The following is an 11,851-nucleotide window of genomic DNA, read 5'->3' as shown; positions in this document are numbered from 1 at the left end:
GGTAACTACAAGCTGAGAATTACAGTAGCATTTATGATTTGAAGAAAGTTTTGTTTCTGCACATCTCGACATCTTTGTTTTTAATGGACACACTAAAAATCCCAGGTCGCCACAGTTACCATCAAAGAAATCTTTACTGTCTCTAAGTTCAGATGGAAATATTTCCTCTGAGTGAGTGTAGGGCATCAGTGAGGAGGAGGTCGGTGTTTATCATACATCAAACCCTCTACATATTTAAACATGCACACAGATGTTGACACAGCAGGATGGTTGTGTTTTAGGGCGGCGAGCCAAAAGTCCGATCTGCAACTGGCTCCCGGCCGCAGCTGCACGTTTTTCTGCCGCTTTGTTTTGACAGAGCACATGACTGAATGTGCAGCTAAAAGTGATCACAGCACTCACGGCTCCACAGCCGTTATAAATAGCAACAGGCGTTCCCTGGGAGCAGAAACAGAGAGCTGGGTTTGCGTTTCTGTGTGCAACATTTTCACGAGTGTGTGTAAGTTACAAGGAGATTACTGGGTTTGTGTGTGTGTGTCATGACACACACACACACACACACACACACACACACACACACACACACACACACACACACACACTCAGTTTGTGTATGTGTTCTTAAATTAAAGCGGGTTAATTGTGGCTAGAAACTCGGAAAAAAAACTTCAACATTGCCATTCTGGTCCAGATCCTGGTTTATTTCTGGCACCGAACTGCTAAGACGTGCCATCTAGTCTCATTAAGACACAAACACACACACAACCACACACGCATACCCTTGCCTTCTAATACAATCCAGACCATGCCTTGCCGGTTTCTGCAGGGTGAGAGAAGCCGCAGCGGGACGAGATCCTGTCAAATTACAACTCTACAGAGCCGCTCCCTCGCCCTCCAATCAGCTTTTCTCTTCCTGTTTCATACGAGCTCTCACACAGCATGTCGAACATTTATGTTTTATTTCATAATGAAATAACCCAAACAGAGAAAAATTGTATCAATAAATACTTACTTGAGTAATTTTCTTGAGTATTTCTATTTTATTATACTTCATACCAGTGGTGGTTTGTTAATACGGGCACCAACGTCAAGAAAAAAAGAATACTACTTTATGTAAAACACAAATTGATTATATAATCATAGTTTGCTCATAAAATGCACCTGATAGTCTGTCAGCGCCTGTAAGCATTCAATAAAAATTATTTACAAATTGTATTTAGTTCAATTCTGTGTAAATACTTCCTGGTGAGGGGGGGCCGGCCAAATAAAAGTGAATGCAAGTCCTTCAACTTTTGGCAACCACGTGACCTGAGGCTGCTCTTCAATTGGTTGTTTCAGATTTTCCACGGGGCACAGAGACAGAGAGACCGTCCTTCTTTTTATTGATTTATTAGTCCGAGTATCATCGACTAAATGGGTCAATATACGTGTTGATGAAAGCTTCAAACAGACACTATCCGTGTGCACACATCGGGGCAGCTACACACAGAGCTCCGTCTCCTCGTCTACACAGACTGCTGCAGTTTGAGACTCACTGGCTGTCAATAGAAAAGAATCTGGTGACGGAGGTGACTGACTTCATCCAGAGAGTCACTTAGAAATTGACAGGCCAGAAGGAGAGGAAGGCAAAATTCATATTCAAGTACTGCTACTGCCAGGCAACATAAATTGTTGTGTTGTTTTGGGATTTTGTTGGGTTTAGCTGAAGTTTATTTGCCCCGCCCCCCTAAAAACAACAACAACAACAACAACAAAAACAACAACAGCGCTGCGCCCCCCCAAAATTGCTTTTAACAGGGTAACTGGTAATCTGTAATTTATGAGATTTCAACAGTAACATTCCGAACACTGGTAATAATCCACATATACAAGATATCATATTAATATTTATATTGTGTATAATAGATGTAACACTGAACTTTTTATGATAAGTAATTTAACCATTGATACTTTAAGTATATTTTTCTGCTAATACTTTTACTTGCAGTAAAAATATATTAAGACTTAGGTACTTTACCACTAAATCATATTAGTAAAGGATTTCCATCTTCCTTCCATAAATGACTGTCTGTATCTTCACTCTTGAGGGCCCTGCATCACATTCATGCTCAGACCTCTGATGGTCACTGACCTTTGACCTATTGATTATTGCCTGTGATGTGTTCTTCATGCTTTCTTCTGTTGGACTTTTAGGCTCACACAAAACTTACCTGTGAAATTTAAAATGCAAAACATAACTCTGCTCTGATTAGATTCTTCATGATGAGTTCAGGCCCCACTAATGATTCTGACCCCTGGTGGAATGTCGGCTATGACCTCTTGACCTTTAACCCCCGCTGGGCTGATAAGACTCGGCTGGCAGTGATAGCAGCTCACACACACACACACACACACACACACACACACACACACACACACACACACACACACACACACACACACACACACACACACACACACACACACACACACACACACACACACACCTAGGCCGCGAGTGATAAAAGAATGAGGCTGCCGACTGAAGTGTACATAAACACACTTATCACCTCCTCCAAAAGTTCCTGATTGATTAGCTTTTCTCTCGGCTGCCCGTCTGACTCCTCCTGTAGTGTTGTGATTCCAGGGACTCTCTCTCTTCCTTTGTCCCTGCTGAGCTGTCAGATGCATTATTGACATGACAATCTAATACAAGTCAAAACTGTTGAACGGCCTATTAAAGGGGGTGCTCAAAGAAAGTTTCCTTTATACAAACAAATGTCTATTTGGCTACACATCATTGTTATTGTTGTTAAAATATTTTAAGTGACTCAACAAACTGCCATTTCATGAAGGTTTTTCTTTTTGTTTTTGAGATATATATCTGTTCAAACACTAGCAATTTAAATGACTTTACGTAAGGGCAGGAAAAAAGGACATCTTTAAAGGGAAAGTCGCTGAAGTTTAAGTGAAATTGAGATAATAAGGAAGTTCATTGCGGTTGCTAAATGCAGCAGACTCACAGCTCCCACTTCTTTGAACATCTAAGTGACCTTCCAGGTTTATACTGTTGCTGCATATTAGTTAAGGGTTTTCAGTGACGGTCACCAGGATAAACACACACACACACACACACACACACACACACACACACACACACACACACACACACACACACACACACACACACACACACACACACACACACACACACACACACACACACACACACACACACACACACACACACACACACACACACACACACACACACACACACACACACACACACACACACACACACACACACACACACACACACACACACACACAGGATGACTGAGGCAAGGAATAGAAGAATATATGTTTTTGAATCATCAGAGGTGGAAGATGGGGGACTAACACGTGACCTCTGGTAAATTCTGAATCAGCAATGTGGTTGTGGAATGAATTGGATGGAGGCTAAATATGAAGTAGACAAAGTTATAAGCTGAAACATAATCCATTATGATTGAAAAACAACATCGGGTATTTCACTCAACAAACTGTTCTTGGCATTCAGATAAGATTGGAAAAGAAACCACTATGACGCTGAAGGAAGTGCTACTTTCTGACCTTGTCGAGCTGTCAGATGTGTCGCTGGCGGGTCTGATGGGGTCAGATGGGGTCAGATGGGGTCTGATGGGGTCAGATGGGGTCTGATGGGGTCAGCAGTTTAAAGCCCCCTTCAGAGGGCTTAGCCGATGGACCGGATATGAGCATATATATTAAATGGCTTTGTCTGGTTAGTGACATTATTGCATTGGCAAACTGTTAGCAGGGAGGCCGACGAAAGACTAACGATTACTATTTGTTCCAACGATAACTGACATGGTAACAAATCCTTAAATCCTGAGTTATAGCATCATTAAAGGAGTGATACAAAGAGTGTGGGCTTCTTTTAAGGTGGCCAGTAGGAAGTGATGAAGTGAAATGATTGGATTATCATTATCGAATGTCAGCAGCTCAGTGACATTGAAAATAGCTTGTTTTGTCTGATCTACAGTCTAGAATACAAAGACCTAACATTTTCGAAAGACATTAAACAGAGAAAAGCAGCAAAATTTTCACATTTGACACAATGGAACCAGCAAATGTTCAGCATTTCTCCAAATGGCAATAATAACCAATTGACTCGAGAATGGTCGTCGTGGTTATTTGGACCGTTTTGCAATTCTACTAACTTTGGTGAGTAAAAAAAGTTCTGCTGCTATCTGTCTTTTCTGTTTTTTGTATAAATTACACAAAAGGCAAAGAAATTATTCCGCTCATACTCATACGCTCAATAGGAATTTAGCTATTTTTGATTCTTTACTCTCTTTTAATCATTCTCGCAGTTGATGTTGCATCTTGCTGCTTAGCTAGCGTCTTAAGCTGTCTTCAGTGTTGTTTGTTTTGGTTATGCTAATTTGCTTACGAATAATAAAATTGGCAAATTAAGAATCTGACATTTTTTTAACTACCAATATGTTGGAGTCCATCAGTAGCCTAATAAATGGATAATAAAACTTATACGTGTTATTTAGGTTATTTTCAAAGACGTCCTATCACAATAAATGCACTGATATCTAAATTGGGTATTTATCATGAGAGATCGTAGAGTTTGAAATCAAAATGACGACGTAAGGCAAATTCTAGTTAAGGAATCCCGGTTCTTCTAGTGATACGCAATAAAAAGTCTCATGTTGGAACTACCAGTAGACTTTTTTTCAGGACAACTCCATGCACTAGTCTGCCCAGCAGATCTGCCCAAAATCTGTCTCTGTTTCACTGCCATTCATCATTCAAAAGTCTAATGCAAACATCCAGCAACCTTGTGCACACGTTCTCTAAGTGGCGAGCTGATCCTCAGCACAGAGGTCAAACTGCTTGAGAGAAATCCTGTCACATTTCAGGTCTGCCCAGAGACTCTGCTGCTCTCTTTGGCTGTAAATCGTGATCTTTTTCCTTTCAGTAGTTTTTGTTGCTGTGCATGCAGTAAAAGGGTCAAGCATGACCGCGTTTACTTTGGCGAAGAATGCGACTTGGCTAATTTAAGGACGATCTTTGTACGTCCTTGTCGTACCACTGCCCAAAGGGATTTCTTCTCCAAAACTTTATTTAAGCATACATAAAAAAAAAACTTCTGGATGCTGATGTGATGTGTTTCCTGTTTGGATGAAGGCGTCTTAAATCATCCGTCAAATAAATCAGACGCAGCACTGAAGATGGACGTAAACACTTCCGGTTGATGATGTCGTTATTTACACTTTTTGATGGCTGAAAGAGGAAGTGTTTATGTACACTTCAGAGGTATAATTTTGCAACAAGCAATTATTTTTTTTATGGGTTTCAAGAAAATATCCACATGTTGCATTTATTGTATCGTTTATTTAACAATATAGCTGCACAGTGCTGTTACAGGGTTGTGCAACCACTGTTTGATAATTATAAGGTGACCTTTGTTTGAACATGTCATTGTTGGGCTGATGGGGTCATCAAGGTCAACCTGCAGGACTGTGAGCCTGTTTTTCCATTATGTGCTTCAGATACAGGCAGTTGGAATTCAGAGTAGTTTTAGTCTTAAAGCCAGAGAGATAACTGATATTTTAGTAACGGCTATAATTGTTAACATTATTGTATATCAGTGTGTTTTATAATATCTATTTCTAGTGTACTCAGCAGGTACAATATGTTAAAGGCATGAATAAGGTTCGAGAAAGAGTGTGATGTTGTATGTGACCATACATGTGCAGTGATATTGAGCTGACCAGAACAATGCAATTTTCATTAGGGGCCTGTTTCTTCATGTTATTGACATGTTAATTTAGAGACACTGGGAGCAGCAGTCAGGTGAGGTTTACATGCTACGTGACAGTTGTCATGTAGCATCTCACTCACCTATATATCTTGAACAACTTGCTTTACAGAATGTTACTGTCACCCCGGAGACGTGCAAAACAGGCTTTTTCTCACATTTAGAGTTTTGAGGAATGTAGTGGTGCGAGGATGTAAATGAAAAAACACCAACAACTCCTCTCCTGCAGTTTAACATATATATTATATCTGAATGTGTGAATAATTTTCTAGAAGCAGATATTAACAATCTCTGACATTATGTGCATATGTGCCTCAGAAAATCCCAGTACCGTGTCATTTACCGTTTGATTGGTGGATCTAATCTCCCCTGTACACACAACAAACGAAGCGACATACTGCTGCATGTGACACAGTGACACACAGTCAGGATAACACATCACAACAACAACGATAAAGCACAAACACATACATTGCAGTGTGTCATAGCATCCGTCACTCTGTAGGGACTCTGTGCTAATCAGATTAGCAGGGTTAGAGGGTCTGGAAAAAGGAGGTGGTCTGTGTGTGTGTGTGTGTGTGTGTGTGTGTGTGTGTGTGTGTGTGTGTGTGTGTGTGTGTGTGTGTGTGTGTGTGTGTGTGTGTGTGTGTGTGTGTGTGTGTGTGTGTGTGCACCAAACAAGAGAGCAGATGTAACGGCCAACAGCCAGGCTTAGACCGTCTGTTTCTCTGATTTCTGTCTCGGTATCTGTGACTGAGTGAATGATAGTGTGTATGTCTCTCAGATTGGCGAAGTCTCAGACAACACAGCGGTGTTACAAATTATAAGGCAAACACTTTCTCTAACCTTACAAAATTCAAAAGGTCATCAAAATTATTTTTTTTTTTCCCCATTGACGATGCAGGGTTATATTTTCTTTGCTAAGGATATGAGATATCTGTTTTTGAGTTTTCTGTCTTCACCCTAATAGGTTGAAAGATTGGTATTTGTTATGAAATATTGGTCCCTATTCAACTGATGGCCGTTGGGTTTGTGGACACACAAGAGATAGGCTTGTGAATCAACATAATCAGATGCAAGTACTGGTCAGTGCTTCAGATGTATTTATTAGTGTCACTTGGAATAATAGTTTCTTAGTCATATTGTTAAATGTAAATGAAAGAATGATCATTTTTGTTGTTGTATGTGAACGTATGAAATTACCATTACCAGGGACAATGGATGGAAATTAGCAATGTGCTATAACTGGCCCCATTCATTTACTGTGCACGGTCTCCATTTTAAATAAATCAAACACATGAAAAATACCATGAGAAGAAAGTCAAATGTTTTGTTGCAGTTTGTTTAACTGGCCCTTTAAAGTGCATTTACAGTTGTTTCAGTTTAGGATTTATTCACTCGTCTGCTTCATCCTTTTGTTTTTCTCATTTGTTTCCCAGAACAATCCTATTTGCAACTCTGGAGACCGTATGGCATTGATTGATTGTTGACTTTATTGAAAACTACAGACTTTCTCTTGGCTTTCCTGGTTGTTTTAGTAGATTAGGGCAGTCAAACTTTACATCTTTGCAGTCAAGCCAATTCAGTTTTATTTACATATCGTCCAATATCACAAACATGAACCACATTGGCCTTAAAAGGTTTTACAATCAATGTGACACACAACACCTTCTGTCTGTAGAGTATTGATTCAAAAAACACTCCCACAAAACTCTCAAGCCGGAAAAGAAAATTTAAGCTATGAGAAAATAAACAAGTCCGTTAATTACTGAGACTGTAAATAACTTTGGTTAAACTTTGTAATATGACAGGATGACGGATTGACATAAACTGTCCAATAAAACAGCTGCTTTTAGGTCACAATGGACAATACCTGTAATCAACAAAAGCTGCTTGTGATTTAGTAGTTTGAATCTGAAACAATAAAACAGAAAAACCAAAGAAGACTTTCTCAATTTGGTTCAAAACAAAGAAAACAAATTGTAGGTTAGTATACATATTACAACTTGTATGGGGCATTATCTGGGTTGAAGTGGCCTTAATGTGATGAAAACCCAGCTGTTGGGTGATTTCAAGAGACCAGAAAACGGCATACAGTTTGAGCCAGATTTGTTGCCAGCTAACCAACAATTTCCATCTCCAGCAAAATATTGTTTAAACGTCCTTCCCTTGCTTTCCTCCACCTGAGTCACTCCTTCTCACCGCAGGCTTTTGTCTCAGTCTGGTGCACCCGGGCTGCCTCCGTCTGTCTCCTCCACATTGTCTCCAAGGCCTGCTATGCCTCGGCCTCCCCACGCCACAATGTTTAGACAAAGTAAAAGAGACAGAGACACGCTGACTGTGGCACACAGTGATGCTGAGATTCCTGCCTTCTCATTCTCGGTAACCAACCCTGATGTTTGTCTCACAGGCTTTAAAGGCAGGATCTGTAAAATCCCAGGGGAGTAAACAGATGATGGACTCAGCATGTGAAGACCAAAACACTAGAAATGAAAACGAGCCTTCGCTCCTCATCGGCTCCTCATTAATGCAACGTTATACTCTAAACAGTAAAAAGATCTTTTTGTGCAATAATTTTCAGCCTGATCACACCACAAAACAACAACACTGGTCGATTGTTTACAGGAGTTAAAACAACCATTGTGTACGTAGGTGACCTCTAGTAGCTGTTTATAATTATGACGGGAACATAGGGGGAAGTCAGGTAACATAGTGTAAGGAGAGGCAAAGTTGGCATAGGCCAACCCAGTATCATCGCAAAGCGTGAAATAGATGCGACCGTCCAGTAAGGCAAAATGTGAGATAGCCACGCTTTGGGCTGTTTTAGCGTGAAAGTTACACATTTTATAAGCGTGAAACTTACGTGGATCATGTGATCCATAGAGCACTATTTACAGTTGCATGTTTCAGATTGTTTTTACTGCAGCTAAAAATTACAATTTAAAATTAAATTCCAAATTTGATAATTGTTATAGTTACTTATCCCAGTAATGCTCTGTTAATGTTACTTTGATGTTTTGGGTGTGGGTTTGTTGGTTTTCTTACGGGGCTTTGATGAAGAGTTGATCAGTTTTGTGATTTAGGAACATATTAGCTGAGTACAAGGGTTTGGGGAGGGAGTGGTTCCTGGCATCGCCCCAAAGTTGTCTTATTTAAATGTTCTTAGTTGATTTACTAACCTCAGCCACTGGACATTCAGAATCACCTTTTCAGTAAATACTTCCAAAATATATACAGTCTAAATGTTGAAACATAATATGTCTGTGTGTTGTTAAAGAAATGTTGAATTACATGTTTTTGAGCTGAGTAACAAGCAATGGAACAAGTTACTTAGCTCAGTATGTAAAAACCTTTTCCAGCTAATATAGAACAAACAGTTACGTAAATGATGTGTAATGTGTGATGTGTTCTGAAGGTGACCAGAAAGAGTCTTACACAGCACTGTAGGGAAATTTAGTTCAAAGTTATCCCCCACCCAGTTGTCATTTTTTCCAGAATTTGTGCAGCCATACCTCAAACATTTGTCACCCAGAAACCTCTGGATTATGCTGTTCAGGGCAAAAAGGAAACAGTGGGTCTTTATTTTTGGCAGGCAACGTGGAAGTCTGGCTTCTTAAAGTAGCAGCAGCAACAGCGGCGGCAGTGGTGGTGTTCGTGGAGTCATCTCTGCCGTGGTGGCAGATGCTGTTTTGGGTCACAGAAACTCCGTCTGCTTGAAGCATCGCTGTCATCTGTCACGCATCCATCCTTTCCTCCATCCATCTATAAAAAACACTCATCACATCCCTGTGGCTTCTCATCAGCCTCCCTGTACATGTGTGCGCTTTAAATAGACAATCTCCCGTGCAAAGTGAGCGTGTGTGTGAAGATACATCTCTTCCTGTGTTTATAGTGCAAAGTGCAGCTCTAACCCTTCGCAGACAAGAATAAATCTTTCATGCACAGCTCCCGTCAGAGCTCTGGACTTCCTCCAGCTCATTTTCTCCCTCTGGAATTGACTGTTTGCCATCCAAGTTGAGGCTCTCCTCTTCGGCTTCAGGTTTTTCAATAGCCTGACTCCCCAGGCGTGACGGAGACATTCCCTTTCATACGCACTGCAAAGGAAATGTCAGATGATATTCACAAGGGCACATATTGATTCTGTGTCTTTCATTCAAGGGGAGAATCACCCGCTCAGATTAGGCTTCCAGTGTCTCCCTGACCTGAAGTCACTTGGCCGAGCTTCCTTCAGGCATGAAGAGAATCTTGGAGTTTTTGGCTGCCGTCTAGCATTGAGGTGTGTGTGTGTGTGTGTGTGTGTGTGTGTGTGTGTGTGTGTGTGTGTGTGTGTGTGTGTGTGTGTGTGTGTGTGTGTGTGTGTGTGTGTGTGTGACCCACATTGGGTTTCTGGTCTGAATAAAAATGTGTTTCTATCTTGTGTAAAAATGTGTTGCTTTTACCATGGATACTGACAGAAAACCCACTTTTTATTGTTGCAACTCTGTGTTTTAGCAGAGTGGAACATTGAAGGAGGTAGAAACAAAACAGTCCAGTGCAGAGGCACTCATGGTCAACCAATGGCGTTTCCAACCACATTTCTGACACACCCTCAATTTAGTCTCACTTTTTTTCTTTTTTGTTGCTTTGAATCCCTCTAAACAGCAGGAAACAAAAGCAGTCATTTAACCCCTTAAAACCTGGGACACGTGAAGTGCAGTTTAAGTTCAAGAACAAATATGACTTGGCCGCACTCTGCCCCCTGATGAAAAGATGATTTAGCTGCCGAGTAAAGGAATGCAGTTTTTTTTTGTGCATCAAGAGTTGGAGTCGTGTGTCTCTGCCTTTTGTTCCATGCAGCTCGTGTCGTGATCAAAGAGGATGGCCGAGCTCTATCAATGTTCTTATCATCCGATGCATGCCACTTTTCAGAGGACAGATAAGATGGAACAATTGTTGCATACCTCTGCGATCATGCACAGGAAACAATGGCAGGCTGAGGTTGGAAACACTGTCAGTCAGACATAATCATTAGATCTTTTTTTTTGCAGTCACAGCCTCACAGATGTAGCCTCATTTCTGTGCCAAAATAGTTTTGCTTTTCTGTTAAAAGGAAATTACAAAAACGCACATGTATTTCAGATGAACTGTTGGTTTTTATCCACTTGCAGGTTTCTTTCTATTATGTAAGTCCTAACTGTGAAACTTGTTGTCATAGAGATTAAATGCAAAACCCTACCACTCACTTACTAAATCAGTTTGTCTTTGATGGAGGTGTTACCTTCAGACTTTTGAAAGTAAACACTCCCACCCACTCAGGCTGGTATCCCACGGTGAGGCGTACTGTAGCTGCAGCTGTAAGGTAAATGTGTCATGCGTCATGCCACATATAGAAAAAAAAATATGTGAACATTCCTCCTCATCAGTTTTTCTTGGCCATGGCAGTGCATTCTTACACCTGGACTGGACCCTCTGCAAACCGCGTTCCTGTACAGCAACAGTCAGCTTCTATATGGCGCTGACTGCCAGACAAAGAAAACATGTGATGGGTCCTTCAAATGAAAACACACAGTATATATAAAGCTTGAACCAAAGAGGGCTTTCAGGTACATGAGCTGCATCAAGACACATAGATAAGGTCAGGATATGACCAGAAGTTGGTTTTCTTTTCACAATAAAAGAGATACATTTGGCACTAAAAAAGGATAAAATGACGTGTGTACAAATCAAAAACAAAGAGTTTTTTTCTTTTATAAAAAAAAGAGTGATGAGTAAAATAGATTCCTAAAGAATCTGAAAAACTGTCCATCCATCCATCCATCCATCATCTTCCACTTATCCGGGGTCGGGTCGCGGTGGCAGCAGGCCAAGCAAGATGACCCAGACTTCCCTCTCCCCCGCAACATTTTCCAGCTCATGCTGGCGGATCCCGAGGCGTTCCCAGGCCAGCCGGGAGATATAATCCCTCCAGAGTGTCCTGGGTCTTCCGGGGTCTTCCGGGGTCTCCTGCCAGTTGGGCGTGCCCGGAAAACCTCCAGAGTGAGGCGCCCAGGAGGCATC

This window comes from Brachyistius frenatus, unplaced genomic scaffold (assembly GCF_029030835.1).
Source record: "Brachyistius frenatus isolate BFR_SWC_R1_liver_20210118 unplaced genomic scaffold, ASM2903083v1 Contig_118, whole genome shotgun sequence".
Taxonomy (NCBI): domain Eukaryota; kingdom Metazoa; phylum Chordata; class Actinopteri; family Embiotocidae; genus Brachyistius; species Brachyistius frenatus.
This window is presented reverse-complemented; position numbering follows the sequence as displayed.